An 18,430-nucleotide genomic window follows, 5' to 3' on the forward strand; every position below is an offset into this window, starting at 1 on the left:
TTTATTTGTTTTTCAATTACTCTCATATTAGGTATGTAACCTTTAACCACCGAATACCGATAGGTATCATCCTAGTGAAAACATGGAAACAGGGCCGTATTTACAGTTTTTGCGCCCTGGGTCTACCATAATTCCCCCCCCCCCTCTACCAAAAAATAGATCCACTTTTTTGATTTTTCCTAACCCATTTTTAGTTATAATTCTTTATGACTAAGTTATGGTTGTTTATCTACAATCGTGATTATGTTATTATGTTAAAAAAATATTAATTATATTCACTTATCCGTTATCGTTGCACTGCTAAGTTCACAAGGGTCATGTCATAGTACAAATTCTTTCCAAAAAAAAAATATTTATTGATACGATACTACACCGGGTTACAGCGGTGCCCGGCAGTCCTCTAAATAGATCAATATTTGGCCGCCCTAGGCAAATGTCCTCATTGCCCCCCCACCCCTTAAATACTGAACTGCATGGAAATATTAATACAATAGAATCATGATGCAAATTCTAAACTACAGTAATTTACTATTAAGTGTCATCAAATTTATTGGTATAATAGAGTCTATCTGTAAAAGCCTGATTTTTGATTTAATAAATTCACCAATACACAAAGTGCAAAGTGAGAGCTCAGTAAAAAAAAAAAAACTACATGGCTAAAACATTTCATTTTTGTTATATACTAAATATTGTAACTACAATTTTAAACGTTCCAAGAGTGATATAAAAATGCAACAAGCAGTCAATTAGTTCTATGTTGTTATTTATAAATATTATATACTTACTTATAATCCCGATTTTATAGCACCAAAAATCCTAAAAATATAAGCTATTATATGAACAAAAGAACCATAAAATATGCCCTATAAATGTGCCTCAAAAACATCAAAAATAGCAACAAATAAAAATAAACCCGTCCGCATTGTTTCATCGATACTCACCCAGATGCAGTTATTAGCTATTTGAGTTCTAATTTTTTCGATAATTTCATTGTACAAATCAACAACGTACAATTTTCTCACTGGTGTTGTTTCGTCTGGAATATGATTTTTAGTATACTTTTCTAAAAATGTTCGAAACTTTGCGTTGGATAACTTGTTTAATGGTATATTTGCAGAAACAAAAATCTTGCATTGATCGATATTAAAAGTACATTTTTATGAAATATTTCTAATTAACTGCTGTTTCTTTTCAATTTTATTTTGCTCCCGGTTAATGGCTTTTAAATGTTTATTCGTTTTTAAGTGTGGAGTAACGTTAAATGTTTTGTCACTATTAACCTTACGTTCACACAATTTGCTAAACAGAATACTTGCGCTAACCGAAAAAAGCTCATCGCCAAACTCGGACACAAAATATCTTAGTCTCGAATAGTTCGATGTATTATCTTTTGGAATTTTACGTTTAATATCGAAACAGAAAAACAAATAATATACAATCGAGTAGTGACGAATATGAAACGAAATCAAAGGCTACGGAGAACCGACTGACGCTGAAATACCTGCGACAGTCGACGGTATATTATACAATCTAAAATTATGTGGAACAATAACAGATAAGAAGGTATAAATGTATAAATATATTCGAAAAGGGGATTTTTCTTATTGATTCGCATAAATGTATACTATTTTTCATTCAATATAAACGAGATTTATGAAAAATATAAAATAAAGCGTTGAATTAAGAATATTAGCAAAAAACATTGAACCAAAAATTCAAAAATAGCACTAAAATTCTAAAATTCTTCAAATAATATGCAAAAAATAGCAAAATAAAATTTCATATTTAGAGTCCTTGGTGCATAAAACAAATTTATAGCCCACTGTGCTATTTTTATCTCTATAATATAATAAGTAGCAAATGCTATAAAATCTGAACCCTACTTATAAGTAAGTTTAATATAGGTTGAACTACTTATAACTGCTTATATTTAACTTAGTTTAATGTATTTGCTTTATTTATTTATTAAATAGGTTATGTACACCAAAGTCCAAGACATGTACAGACTATAGTATCCGAGTTTTCGTGTCGTGAAAGTTAATGAATTTATCAATGTTAATATGTTGTCAATACTATTACTAATTAATATTATCGAATAGATATAATATAATTCACAGACAATTTTTAGCACTTGAGTACAACTCAGTTTAAAGTTAACGAATCTAGACGTTATCACTCGAAGTCACTATCCGTCTGACTTATGATTAAAAAGTTGATGACCATCCAGCGTAATCTAATTTCGAACTGTTTCATGGAAAATCAACACTCAACCATATGCATGTTTGCCTTGGTGCAATACAGTGCATTAGTGTAATATTTCCTTAAAAAAGTTATAAAATTAGTCGAATTATTTTTCTCATTATTTATATATTTTGTCTAGTTAGAACTCATAATAAGTTAAAAACTAAATAATGATAATCGTTACTCACCAATCACCATGCATAATATTTTATACCCGCATTTACAGTATGTTCCAAAAGTCCTATCGACAAACAGTTCTGACAGCGTCGTCGATAGCACAAAAAAAAAGTATGTCCCAAAAGTCGCATTTCCCTTAGTATTTCCATGGTGAAATAATAATATATTTAATGCAGTCTTAATAAAATAATTTAATTATTATAATTTCCATACTTATAACTGAAAAAAAAGTGAAAACAATTTTTTTTTTTTTAACTAAAATTATACAGAAAACAATTATTGTATTATTTATTCATGACAGTCAATTTTGAATTGCAATATTTGTTTTATAAAATAAAATATCATATTTTTTATATTTGACTACTCAGTCAATATAATATTATACTATTTATCGCTAAAAAATTGAATGTCTTTGTGGTAATTGCATTGTTCTACTTCACTAAAGTATTATGCATTATAATTTACGTCATTCAAAAGGAAAAACAAAATCTGTAAATAAAAGTATTGAAATAAGAAAAACGTGCAGTAATATTATGCTCTTTAAATTATACAATTGCCAAATATTTTTTTTCATACGAGTACAAAAATTGAAGCATTTGTTTTTTTTTTGATATTAACTCCTACTGTGATTACAATAAAATAAAAGAAAAAAACCAAACAAGCAAAAAAATCAGTTTTGCACAAACTCAATGTTTATCAATATCATCATATCCAAAATTTCAAACATTTCGTGTAAATATGTATATTACAGTAGATACTAGCTGATTCCGTGCATTTTGTTAAAAATGCCATCTCCATGTAAGAGACTTGATGGTGATGATGAGAGCAGTATATTATTATAATTCATCAGGAGGCAATCCACCGCAGGAAGATTGCATACCACGCTAGGTGCATGCTATATTGCTATCCAAATGATTATATGAATAATATGTTTTATTTTTTATTTTCATTGTGAACACTCCGACGAGCGACTATAAGTGCAACTCAGCCGCCTCCTTGGTGTGCAATGTGCGAAGATTCGATTTGATGCATTCTTAAGCCTGTTCTGCCAGATTAACCATTAATGGTATCACATTGCTTCACACACTGTTCATGGTTTACGTAATTATGTTTACTCTAATTAATTCGCTATTGAATAATATAAGAGAGTTATAATACTCATATTTTTAAGAGCATCAGCACGACATACAATATTTCTGTATCACAAAATAATACTTATTTCAAGATTACCTGTACCCTTACGCCTTAATACTGATTTAGTGGCTTGGCGTGGCGTGTTGGCTGCTGCCAGTCGCAGAATGCGACTGTGAGTAAGTAACGGCCACAGCTACTAGCTCCCGGATGGGTGACCAACCCGGTTCATAGTAGTTAAAAACCTCGCCACACATACACGTGTTTGCTACCTACCGTAACAACCGTAAAAATCTACCTACCCTACCAATCTTACCCCTACCATAGTTCATAACCACTACAACAGCTAATGGCCTCAGTCGCCGGGCTTAAGTGCAATAATAATAAAAAAAATACTCATTTAGGTACAAGTGTACAACACTGTTATGTGATTGATAATATAACACTTAACTATTGATACAGATATAAGAAATTCGGAAAAGATAGATATGAGGTCCAGGTATATATATATAAAAAAAAATTCATAGTTCAATTTCGGAAGAAGCTGTTTTATTTCATGGTGTCAATATCAATCTAAATAATATACTCGTATTGTATTATTTTGGCTATGGCATGTTTGAGTTTGCGATGGATGGATGAACTACATGAATTAACAGTTCTGAAACAAAAAAATATATACAAATCAATAACAACGCTAAAATACACGTGAAAAAATGTTTATAATAATTTTAAGTCGATCTAACATTTCAGTAATGAATATAATAAATAATTATAATAGAATTCATGTAACTGTTATATTAAGAAAATTAATATTTCAATAAACTAATGTAAGTAGGTACACACGAAAAATAAATTTGTGACATTTTATTATAATTTATTCATAAATGATTGTATAAGGAAGATTTAAAAACTATGAATTTGATGTTTTGTACTAACGATTAGTTTAAGTTACACTAATCTTTACAAAGGTTTCTTTATAGCAAATTTTTGAATGTATATTTACTCTATAATAAAAAAAGATTTTAAAATGATTTACAATTGTGAGGCTCAGAATAAATAGTTTTTAACTAACAGTACTAATATTTTTTTTTAAATGTTTTTATTTGCTATGTATAAGTGTTATAGTTAACAAAATAATCAAATATAATAGTCATATTAATCAAAATTGATAAAATATCTATCTAACTATGAACATTTTAAACTATAAACAAAGTATTTATATACCTACTTACTGTGTGTACCAAGTCAAAAATCAAATAAATATACCAATCTACGCATGTGCTACGTATACAAAAAATAATAATATTGAAACTAAATAACAATACTTATTGGTAAAAATATCTCTATCTATCTTTCTATTATAGAAAATTTGAAAAAATCAAAACATTTTTAACTCACCATCAATTGGCTGGTGGCTGGGGTGGCTTTGGCGACAGATTTGATGGCCTTGGCAGATTGGACTTGTCCGACGACAACGATGTTCATGGATACATTTTCTGCGCCCATTTTTGGTTTTTGGTTGGTTTTTGAGGGTTAAAGTGAAAACTGAAAGTGGAAAAAAATCGTTGTTAACTTGAAATCAGAATAAATCTTTTATTACCGTTTCGTACTCACCAAAGAATTTATCTGCACAAAAAGATGTGTTATGTTTTAATCAAGATCAAGCATGCCTTTATATACACTCGTCAGGCGGCTGAAAGTGAGAAGGTGGCGTGGCGTGATCATTGCAATATTTATCATGACGATTGCCTGTTTATCAATAGTGCAAAACATTATATCGCAAACGTAATTTGAAGTGCTTCCGAATTTTATGATATCGGAAAAAAAATTGTATACTCGGCCGTTACCCATTTTTTTCGTTTGATAAAGTATTCATTCAAATTAATATTTTTGTAGTTTTTAAGTAAATATACATAACTTGGCATTATTTTCAAACATTTAGATTTAGTGCAGTGGTCGGCAACCTGCATCCATTGTTAACTGCCCACTTAAAATTCTAAGACGACAAAATTGAATTGAATAGCATATCAAAATAATCATATTTTACGTTGTATAAATATAATGAACGTTGTGTTTTTTTAAATAATTTGTAATGCAAAATTTTTATTTTTGTATGGCCCGCGAAATCTTTATAATTTGTGAATGTGGCCCGAAAGTCCAAAAAGGTTGCCGACCACTAATTTAGTGTTATTCGAGTATAACAAGATAAATATTAAGTATAACACCTTTTTTTTAGTTCGTACAACTTTTCAAGGACTATAATTATTATAAATATATATATATTTTTAAGAACAAAAAGCTACTTGTTCGAACAACACTTTCAAAATAACATCATCTGATTCATAATTTACACTTAACCGTTAAAAATACCTGTCATTTCAAAAAAATTGTCACACCACGATGCAAAAAAAGCTATTTGTTTATATTACCTATATAATTAAATTTGCTAATAATAATAATATTTGATTAAATATAAATTGTGTGTGAGCAGTTACTTTTCGTATCCTACAGCAACAAGATTTGCATAAATATATTTACTAATACTTTATAGTTTTGTAATACTAGATTATTTGTATTCTTGGTATACATTTTTTATATTTCAATAACTACGAAGCTACCTACTCGTTTAAGAATTAATTTTTAAAAAAAGGCATCAGATTCATAACTAACAGTAAAAAAGTTGATTATAATTTGAAAAAAATATTTGTATCACCTCAGGACTAATTATGTATTAAATCTTAATATTAAAAGTATTATGAACTATGCTCATAAAGTCCAAAAATCATAATTGGAATAAATTCATGATTATATGAACATTTTTGGGTGAGCTGCAGGCTTTATAAATCAATCCGTAGATATAATATATCCTTTCAACATTTGATCTGGGTACGAGTTTCATGAATACTATTTGATTCAATAGACATATTGTGCGCACAGTTACTTTTTGTATCCTTTAGTAACTATGTTTGCATAAATGTATTTACCAATACTGATTAATATTTAAATTCATTGAATTCAAAGAAAGAATTTAATAATCTGTATAGTGTTTACCTATATTATTAGACGTGTCCTGCCCGACCGATCAACTAGCTCAATAACTAAGATAGCCAGATGCTTGACATTTGCATGGTACTTTAGTACTACCACGTACCTACCGGTGCACTAAGAAAGGATTGTCTATAATTCGCATTTTAAATAGGTGCTATCATATGTTTTTTTTTTAGATTCACGATAGAAATCGAAAAGTTTTTGTGTATAAACGGTTGCCTTTGGCTACAGATCATAAAAATAATAGTTGAAATTTATAGAAATTGGTAGAAATTAGTATTTTTATGTTTCTTCATAAATATTTGCCATTACCATGGTGGGCATTGCCTCGATTCAATAAACTATATCTGAAAACCAAATATGTATGTTTGTAGCATATATACTGAAAAACGAATAAATCGATTTTGACAAAAGTCTCATCGATTTTACTTGGTTGTACCAGAAAAGTATAGATAGTTTTTTGAGCCTCGTTATAAAATATTTCAGATGCTGATATCCTAATCCTAAATCGAATCCGTGACTTGCAGTAAGTTGCCCATCTAAGATGAATTTCAACACAAAAAGCCGGTTTATACGACGACGATTTGCACTGAACATGTTATAATTCCAAATTATACAATTTAAAAAGAATATATTTTGAGTCGAAAATCGTAACTTTTCTAGATACACACAACGGATATAAAAGGTGTTCTAAACTTATGTTCCAAAACCCATCAACGGAGATACGTATTATGTATAAAGTGTTTCAGACTTATGTTTAGAGACCTCATAATGAAACAAGCAAAAGTAGAACATATTAATACAACATTAACATTTTGGCATCAATTTTATTATTATTACTTTAGTATATAACTAAATATATCTTTTACTATACGATTTTTTTTTAAAATAATGTTCAGCTTCGATAACAGCCGACAGGGGACGTTACTTTTATGCATTGTATATTACTTAGTTATGATAACAGTAAGATACAACAATAACATATTGGATGGAGAACTAATAATTATTTGTTTTTTTATTTTTATTGGTCTTGAAATTATACATTTTTACGCTGGAAACCAAACAATTTAATAAATACAGTTTTAAAAACAATGTAGTTGTTTGTGTACAAAAATTGGTTTGTTATTTAGTAGGTGTCCGACACTTAGGATTTCCATTTTGCTCATTTCGCCTTCCTTGACAGTATTGTTTGTTATTCGTGTGATATTGTTTTCAGCGTAGGCCGGTTTTTATTTTGCTCTTAACTATTTGTTTATGTTTCTATATATAAGGTGTTGTTATTAACTATACAACAAAACAACTAAAATCATCATTCATCGTCAACATTTAAAACTCGAATGTCTATAAGAAAAATTGAGGTAATATTTTTTTAGATTTTTGGATATAAGTGTGAGAGTATAATCGAGTATAATAGAGTATATCTTGTATTACAATTTCAAGCCCTAGCTACGAAAGTTACAAAAATAAAAATATTTTATAAATTAATTACTAGACACAAAATAATTTTCTTATTTATAAGTCGTGAACATTTATAATTCAAAAGCATCATATAAAAATACGGTGCATGAGGATTTTAATTATTTTAATCTGCTATGTGCCTATGTATGAACAGCTTATGTAGAATAACATTTAAATCACTCGAAACTCGTTTGAATATATATTTTGAAAGTTCAACGAATATAAAAAATAAAATTTAAGTAACAGTGTTGAGTGTTATAGGTGCTTGCGATGAATACATTTTAAATAACCACATTATTTTTTTAAATTTTGTATTTATTTATTTGAATAGGTAGGTAGTCATTTACTACATGTAAATATCCAATTTCGTCCAAATTTATACTTTAGTATTTATTGTGAAACTATGCTCGGCTTTATTTTTTTAATTCCAATATAAACAACCAACGAAGGATCCTGTAGGACCTATGATATGAAGGTATTAAGACGCGTTTACGGTATTTGATCAAGCAAATATATTTTATCGACATTTTTTTGAAAAAAAAAAACTATAAAATATCGAACATTTCAAATATATATATCGAAGAAAGTCAAAATATTTAAAATGGTAAACCGTGTATAGAAAATACTTATTTAAAATTAGGTAAACATTAAAATTATCTGTATTTATTCGTGTTTTATTTTAAACAAAATCACAAAAATTAGTATTGATTTTGTCCATTATAGGTAGTTTTGAGTAAATATTCTCATTGTTTGTGTTATTTTTTTTTTTGCGAAATTTAAAAAAAATTACAACTATTATCTATCATGAATCTAAATTCATTATTCTACCTGTAAATATGTTTAAGTAAAATGATTTAATTAGAAATCACGACACGTACGATGTTTACAGACGAATCACCTCGGAACGCTCTATCAGACATCAACCAACAACAACCACTTGTTGCAATCACGCCACCACGCTGCTCTATATCAGGTGAAAATCGGCTGTATAAAAAGACGCACCGATGCTACATTCCAGCATAACGCAATTTTTGTGCAATTACAATCTTCAGTGAGTATTTACCAGAAATAATATTTCTTCGACTTTATTAAAATTGTTCATATTTTATAATTTATAATTTTTCTTCCATTTACAGTTTTCACTCTAACCCTCAAAAAACCAACCAAAAACCAAAAATGGGCGCTGAAAAAGTAACCATGAACATCGTCGTCGTCGGACAAGTCCAATCTGCCAAGGCCATCAAATCCGTCGCCAAGGCCGCCCAAGCCACCAGCCAATTGATGGTGAGTTCATAATATTATATTGTGGTCTGATTTTCAAAAAAAAAAAAATCATTTAACAGTAACTATTGATTTTCAATTCGTTCTGTTATTTTGGTGAACTTAACATGCCCAGACTGGTATTTTTTTCATTTTCACGAGTTGGATATGTTAAATAATTAGTATAATAGTTTTATATGCATTATAAAAATATATAATATTGTCTTAAGATTGTGTTGGAACAATGTTTGTCATCTATAAAAATATGACGATGTAGAAAATCTATTTTATAAAACACATTATCATTAGCGAAATCGACTAGGACTTAGGACCCAGCCATCAAGACATTATATGGATTTAATGTAGCTTATAAAAAAAAATCCTTAATACACAATTTACTATAAAAAACCTAACGTTAAACAGTATAGAATCTCATCCATCGGGCCTAATAAGTCCAAAGTCTGGACAGCCGTTTAATAATGCATTATGTTAGTATTATCAGAAAAATATGTATTTTTTAGTGCCTAATACTGTTGTGAATAAATTATATCTTGTATAGGGAGGTACTAAATAACCTTTGTTTTTATTTAAGTATTAAAATATTTACATTTGCATAGGATGTTTTGTTTTATTATTAGTATATGAAATTTTAATTTTAAAACTATAAATGCTCAGTAATATACCAATGACCAAGTTTTCGATGTATTGATAATCAATAAAATTAAAAAAGCAATAACGACTATAATATAGTTGTCATTAACCGTATTATTAGAATTTATTTATTTTATTCTATCAAACTGTAAATTATATGTATTGGACTAATCGACTATTTTTTGTTTTGTTTCAGAACTGTTAATTCATGAAGTCCACATCAATCTCAAGCTCAAAAATGCCATAGCCCAAACAGTACATTATTTTATAATTTTTTTTAATTATAATAATTACGTGTATTGACATTGCAAAATAAATCAGTCACTTCCGTCATAACTTGTTTATTATTTATTTGTGCTATTTAATGTTCATAACATCGTTTATAATATTCACTGTTGTTAGTTCGATGAAAACCCAAGTACATAAAAGCGTGTAGTAGTTATATAGATACTTATAATTTTAATATACACTTCTATAAATAGTCACATACATATTTGTGTTGTTTCTCTACAAAACAAATATTGTCTTCTTAACATCAGACTATGACTTACTTTGTTACTTGTCAATCATAATATTGTTTTGGATCATTCATGCAATGGTGGCTTATAATTTATAATACTCATTATTTCAAAATGTACTGAAAATTTTCAATTTTTACAGTTAAAATGTACCAACTAGATTCAATTCGTTACCAGAAACACCCCTCAAAGTTTATGATTGAAAAATGGTTTCTAGTGAAAAAAGTGTCATCAGATATTCAGATATAAAAATAAACTTAAAAACATGCGTATTTATAAAATAGATACAATCTTAGTCTCACTCAGAATCTAAAATTTATAAAGGTCGGTATAGCTTATAAATTGACTAGGCAATAATAACTTATAATTTTTATTTTTTTTCATTTTTATGCAGACTTAAGTGGATATTTTAAATTTTTGTACTTAAATTGTATAAAGTTATTAAATCTCTACTTCATATTATTATACAATATTTATATGATATGAATTATGTATGACTCTTGAAGAAGCTGCCCACAGAAGTAGGCAGGCCACATTTTGTAAAATGTATTTGTTAGGATAATCAAAGTATTGTATTACGATATTTTTATATAATTGTGGCGTTTTATGAGTGTTTTAACTGTCGTATGTGCATTATAAACATAAATCGCTCAATTGGAATTAAAACCAATTTTTTTTTCATTTCACATCGTCATACTTAATTTGTAAAATTATGTAAAATTATTACAAGTATGAAATCGATTTTTTTCGCATATAAATGATTTCCATTGGCTACTCGGGCAGATGGGGTATAAGCCTGCTTGATGATAAAGAAATTATATCTTAAAACAAATATTACAAAACCGATTTTGTGAACATTTTAAACTATTCTAAGACGTATTAGAAATACCTATTTAGATAGTATTACGAGCCACATTCGATTTATACAAAGTGCAATATAAAAACCATCACTGCACATTGTACATCTCTGTCTAATTAGCTTACATAGTGACCGATATCGATTTGCCCATGAACTGAGGTACAAAATATTTTGATAGCAAGATACTACGCCTAAATGGCACTACATTTTTAATTTTATCAAGAACGTAGTTGGGTGGTTATACTGCTAAAAATGGAAGTTTGCTTACCTGATGTCAATTGATTCAATATAATAATTTTATATACATATACATGCATATAAAAATGGATGTTTTTCTGTACTTATGTTGACAAGAGACTCAAAAATTAAAGTGTCGTTATCAATACAGGTTACATCAATAGATTCCTTGAGACTTGGAAGGCTTTTATACCTCATTTTCCAACAATTATATTAAAACCATTATTCAGATTAAAGAAAAAAATTATCACTCATGCATAATATGAATTATTTTTTTGCTCAAGAATAGAGAATGATTTTCGTGTTTCATTAAATAGTTGCGATTTGTTACATATATTATATTACTATTATAATAGTAACAAGTAACATAAACGTTTTTTTAAAAAATATATTTATAAACAAATTAACAAATCTTTTACACGATCAATGGGACAGCGAAAATATTAAATACCTCCCTATATGAATATTATTCCTTTTTTTTTAACTACCTATCAATATTTCCGATTGATAATAAACAAGTATTTATGCAGAGTGTAATGAATAAACTTTAATATAAAATTACAAGAAAATATTTGTTGTATTTTTTTATAAAATATTATCAAATCATCTAACCATCGACAATAAGTAAGTGTTTTTATTAAGACACCGTTCTAGTAATCCGTATACACTATAACAGTAATTCAAAAAAATAATATCTAGACCAATATAATTGTTAAAAAAAAGTTTGTTAAAATATAAGAATATTGATAATTTGACCAGCAAGCACATCAAGTATGTTAACGAATATTAATATCTAAAAATGAACAGTTATATTAACCTTAAAATAAAGCTTATAGCATCAATCTTAATTGAAAAACAAGCCTGCAAAAAACAATAAAATTATTTTTACGATACTATAATTGCATTGTAAAAAACTTAAAATAAAAAAAATTATATTTTTTTCTATATTACATCAGTAAATAACATTACATATATCTAAATATATGTAAATCGCAATACATTTAAAATGTTTAAATTAATTGCTAAATAAAGCTTAATACTCATCGATTTCGATATTAATCAAATATCACTCTATCTACTATTATAGTGATGTAAATAAAAGTATAATCAACAAGTGTTTTCAGAGGTCAATGGCTGACTTTTACTTATCATTTATTAGCTAATGTCTGATATCAAACAACCAAAACCTCAAAGCTGAACTAATTAATATGAAATGTAAAGTCTAAAATTCTAAAATTACTTTACAAATTCCATTAATATGAACCCTCTTTGAATGACTATTTATAATATTATAACAATATACCTTTGATAATACTAAAATATAATATCACATGATATTATCAAGTAGGTATGTTATCACTGGTACCTGTTCCACAAGTATTCATGGCCATACTAACACGATAAAAAGTATTTAAAATAAATTACGTGATTCATGACATCACCAGGTGATTCAAAGTTCATGATTCTGTATTATGGACAATTAATTAGGTAAAGATGAAAAAAAATAAACCAAACAGTTAAGTATATACAACGGAAACGACTGATTTATTTTGCGGTGTCAATACAGATATGAGTTACATATTATTGTACTGTTTGGGATATGGCATTTTTGAGTTTTGCAATGTATTGACTACATGAATTAACAGTTCTGAAACAAAACAAAAAAAAATTAACATAATCATTAATGGAATTTGTACTCAAACATTTCAAATAACTATAATTATGTTTTACAGTGCAATAAAAAAAAAAACACGAAATTGAACCAAAAAATATAACCAGCCAATTAAAATAATAAAAAATAGTACTCATTAATCATTTATTTAATGTAATATTATGATAGTATAATGCTGTATAATATGTTGCTACCTATGAAGGACAACTCGTTTCAATACATTTCTAACAACAACTATTAAATTTTAAAGTGCAACAAATATGTCAATAAATACAAAAATATAAAAAGATGTTTATATATTAAATAGTTAACTACTAACTAGGTATCAACCTATAAAATAACATTACTGTCGAGTATAAACAATTACAAACGTGTTGTTTTATTATACTATGGTAAATCTTCCTAAGAAGAAATATTCGTATTAAATTTTCCCATTATTACGTTAAATTAACATGGAACCATTAATAATAATAATTCATATTATTTATCATTGTTTAATATTTTGTAAATAAAATAATTTAAGTTAAAATAATATTTTAATGATAATTATTGTATGATCACGTAATTCAAATTTAGTTTATTAATTTAACCATTAAAGAAAAGTACTTAATTGTTGTACATAATTGCAATTTAAATTTGTTTGGTATTGGAATTGGATTTTCAAGTAAAAAATGTTTTTAAAGATTTATTTTATTGTTTTATTTCTAAATTAAATCAATTAATTAAAATTAATAATAAACGTAAAGCAACCGAAGCAATTCGTCATATTTCAGAAAAACATGTCATATTTTTATAGTTGGTATACATTGTTGTGGTTATTATTTCAAACATTCTTTGATTTTAAAGTTGAATAAAATCTTAAATCTATTTAACTCACCATCAATTGGCTGGTGGCTGGAGTGGCTTTGGCGACCGATTTGATGGCCTTGGCAGATTGGACTTGTCCGACGACGACGATGTTCATGGATACTTTTTCAGCGCCCATTTTTGGTTTTTGGTTGGTTTTTGAGGGTTAAAGTGAAAACTAAAAAAAAAATGTTGTTAATTTGAAATCGAAATGAAACAATATTGCTGTCGTTTCGTACTTACCAAAGAATATATCTGCACAAAAGGATGTGTTATGCCGGAATCGAGATCTCGGACACCTTTATATACACTGCCACCGACCGATTCAAAGTGGGACGGCTGGGTGGCGTGATCATTGTAATATAACGATAATTGTTTATGTACAAAACATTAAATAAATATCTAATCACGCACTGTAGCATATAGGTCACGGAGCTCGCATAATGTTAAATGGACATTTTAAAATGCTTAATATAGTTCCACTCAAACACACCATACCATAATTATCGACGGGGTTCCCTCCCAAAATAATTAATTAGTTTATAAGTGAAATAAATTATAAAGCACAATTAAAATAACACGATGGGTAAATTTCTATTAATTTTTTTTTACAGATTACTTTGATTTTACTGTTTGGCCATTAGCGCTTATAGTCAGTTTATAGTATTTTATATATTGCTCTTAATTTTGTAAAATACACATTATTGGTTCGTATATAAAGAAGTTTATATGAGCACAGTTTACAGCTAAAATGATACAAATATTTAAGTTTTTGAAAATGTAATCTCTAAATTTGGGCAGGTGGGTTTGAAATTAAAAAATCATAGAACATGGTTGATAAATAAACCTGAATACAAATTACAAAAATGAAATTATACAAAAATATGATTAAATAATAATACACTCTGTGATCATAAGACACGTAAATAATAATGGCAAAAATAAATTATTTTTTTGTATACGGTTTACACATCATAATTACATATTCTCATTGAATTTGATTGGCTAAAAAAAATTTAACTTACTCTAGTGATAATGCCTAGTAAAACAAATGACATTAAATCACAATGTCATCATACAATTTACTAAGTAAGATTATAGACTTCAGACAGTCTTCGTTCAGAATCGTTTTTCGTACAAAGTGATTATTGAATTTAAATTTTGTATTCTCAGCAGAGAGGTGAATATATGGTTCACACAGAGAAGAGTGTGTTTGGGAGAATGAAAGTCATTCGATTTTCTTTGCTCCTTCAACAGCATCTTTTCTAGAACAAAAATACTGTAGAAACCTAAATGATATTTTCGTTCAATGTCTTTATCAGCATTTTCTATACAGCGTACAATTTTCAAAATGTTTTTTACACTCAATGAACAGTGAACCACTACCCACTACTTGCACTATTTAAAAAAATAAAATTTTATTTTTCAACAGTAATAGTATTATAATTGTATTATACTTATAATACGCAAAAATATGAAAACTCTTAACTCATAATACAAAAAGCAATAATTGCTAAATAATTTACTTAAAGATAAGTCTTAGTTGCGATTATTAATTTTATCAGCTACATAATTTAAATAATAATGATCCAATGTCTACAAAAAGTTTTTACGTTCATAGCGTGAATTGATCAAAATTTTATCAGCCAAATATTATTTTTATTAATCTAATCACGCTGAGGATCACACCATACCATGCCATATCACACGATTAATCTTATACGCTTTTAAAAAACGTATATAAACAAACGCTTACCTGCCCAATCGTCATAACACAATTTCGTACAAGTCAATTGTTTGGTAAGCATCTACATCAGACGCCCGATTGTAGTATTGTTTTCGTTAAACAAAGTTTTTAATTTCTAGATTTCAAGTTCAATCCACACAAAAACCAACCAAAATCAAAAATGGGCGCAGAAAAAGTATCCATGAACATCGTCGTCGTCGGACAAGTCCAGTCTGCCAAGGCCATCAAGACCGTCACCAAGGCCACACCAGCCACCAGCCAACTCATGGTGAGTTTGTAGTTTAATACGTCATTTTATACGAATTTCAAATGCAGTTCAATTTTAATAAACAGATAAAATTAATGACTGGGCAAGTTTTCAGGATTTTTATTATAATTTTCATTATTTTATAAATTAAATTAAACAAAAACAATGAAATCTACCTAAAAAAAATCATTTTACATAAGAATATATTGTTGTATCGCGTTATTTTATCAAAAAATTTAACTAATTTTACTTTTAGCCGTTTGCTACAAAACTCATTCACTGAAAATCTTTCACTATTTACTCCTAAACATTAAGTTATTTATTGTATATTTTACGGTAAACTCTTTAATTATTGTTCGTAACATATTATATACTCTATAATATTTGTAATTATATGAAGTAGATATTTTATTTAATTTTTTTCATGATATAACATTAATTATAAACATAGTTCTATGTATTACTTCATACAGTTGCATTTCAAAGCAATTTTTTTTGCATTAAATGTAATACTTTTATTAATTTAGTTTTTGATTTGTTTCAGAACTGTTAAATCATGTAAACCGTCAATCTCAAACACAAAAATGCCATAACCTAAACAAAATATGTATTTCTAACATTATGCTTTGACACAACCAAATAAATAAGTATATTCCGATATTTAAAGTGTTTGATTTATTATTTATAACACCATGCATTACCAGTAGAAATAATTGCATATCAAGAAACTCGGTCAATTTTTAATGTAAACAAAAATAAAACTGATAATTTCAGTATATCTAAGATATCAAACAATATCAATATGCATATAATATATCCTTAACCCACAAATATTATATATTGGATGCGTTTGAAAAAATAACAAATATAATACAAGTCTAGTACACAACGTATAGAAATCAGTAATCTGATCAGATAATTAGTAAGTTGTTTATAATATTATTCTTTCATTTAAAAATATATTTTCTATAAAACTAAATTTGACAATGAAGTCTCGGATCGTATTTAATTGTATCAATGATAAAATACTATAGGACTACTATTTTGAAAAGATCCTGCAATTAAAATCTGTTATTATTATCTCTCTACAAGAGACAAGCAAGTCATATCGAATTATGTCCAAAAGTTCAGTGACAATGAATTTCGATGAAAATAATTAAGTTACCTACATTATAATATTTTATATTTTTATATAAAAATAAGATTTTTTTCAAAAGCAATTAACAAAGAATTTTAATAATACTTATCGTTTTAGAAAACGGGGTAATGTATAGGCAATATAGGTACATAACTGTGTAGAAAATACTGTGTATTTTAACAGTTAGTATTATAACAGTTTTGCGATAAAATCTTCACATTGTTAATATCTTCTGAGTATATTGATTAGCATGATATTATAATAGTGTATAATAATATTGTGCAACGATGCCTGTCAGGAGGATTTGCTGCGACAGTAATTCCAGGCCAATTCTGGATACCAACCCGGCTAGCATTGCAAGCCGTGGCAGTTGAATTTCAGAGTAGTAAGCTAGAACGTTGTTGTTCTCGATAGAGCATTCTTTTTTTAGAATATTTTATAAAACACTATACCAATCGTTAATTGTGGTGTAAATTTTCTTTTCAATTTTAAATATATACAAGTAATAATTATTTTTAATGTCTCTATTTAATTAATTTGTGCACAGACACCCTTCACGGTGTCTTTATCTCATTAGAGATGAATCAAACAATTGTTATTTAAGTACCACCTAAATGGATTTACATGACTTTCGCTGTTTAGATTTTTTGCATGGTGAATGTATAGTTAATTAAATGGTTCAATAAAATAAAAAAGTATCTAACATAGGTCATAACAATCATGTTTAAGGGACCTTCGGCTCACTATTGATTCGTTACATGTTAAGTGATTGTTCGCGCGACCCGGCTTGATTAATACGAAATAAAATTTTATACATCTTAACATATTACGATATTTATTAAACTTATGGTTATTTATCAACTCAAAAAATAGATATCATATTTTAGTTCGTTTTGGTTACACTTTATGCAGACAACACTATACCAAAAAAGAGAAAAGTGCATTTTAAAAAACTTTTAAATATTAAAAGTCAATAATTGTTTTTATCATAATGAAACTGTTCAGATTTATTTTTTTAAATATTATGTCACGACTAATACTTGACATATAAATCATTTTTATTGATATTGTTTGATTGTGTAAACATATTAACTGACGTTCCCATGTTTGAATTATTTGTTGTTTCTAATGTATTAAACCATTTCAATAAGTGCCAAACAAATTCACTCACCCGTTGTCATTGGTATCCACATAAACAAT

General features: G+C 27.5%; 3 long non-coding RNA genes across 3 annotated transcripts; 1 reads left to right on the plus strand and 2 right to left on the minus strand.

Moving 5' to 3' along the window:
* Positions 1 to 4,076: 4,076 nt before the first annotated feature.
* Positions 4,077 to 8,948, minus strand: LOC111041304. The gene is made up of 4 exons (XR_002605311.1): positions 8,934 to 8,948; positions 5,164 to 5,298; positions 4,948 to 5,094; positions 4,077 to 4,207 (listed from the first exon to the last, which is right to left on the minus strand). It is a non-coding gene; the product is annotated as an uncharacterized LOC111041304 (long non-coding RNA).
* A 4,149-nt stretch (positions 8,949 to 13,097) lies between these two features.
* LOC111041302 lies at positions 13,098 to 14,474 on the minus strand. Its single transcript, XR_002605310.1, has 3 exons — positions 14,342 to 14,474; positions 14,130 to 14,276; positions 13,098 to 13,228 (listed from the first exon to the last, which is right to left on the minus strand). It is a non-coding gene; the product is annotated as an uncharacterized LOC111041302 (long non-coding RNA).
* A 1,291-nt stretch (positions 14,475 to 15,765) lies between these two features.
* On the plus strand, positions 15,766 to 16,752 carry LOC111041305. The gene is made up of 3 exons (XR_002605312.1): positions 15,766 to 15,898; positions 15,965 to 16,113; positions 16,637 to 16,752. It is a non-coding gene; the product is annotated as an uncharacterized LOC111041305 (long non-coding RNA).
* Positions 16,753 to 18,430: the final 1,678 nt, after the last annotated feature.

The sequence above is a fragment of the Myzus persicae genome, unplaced genomic scaffold (assembly GCF_001856785.1).
Source record: "Myzus persicae strain clone G006 unplaced genomic scaffold, MPER_G0061.0, whole genome shotgun sequence".
Classification (NCBI taxonomy): Eukaryota; Metazoa; Arthropoda; class Insecta; order Hemiptera; family Aphididae; genus Myzus; species Myzus persicae.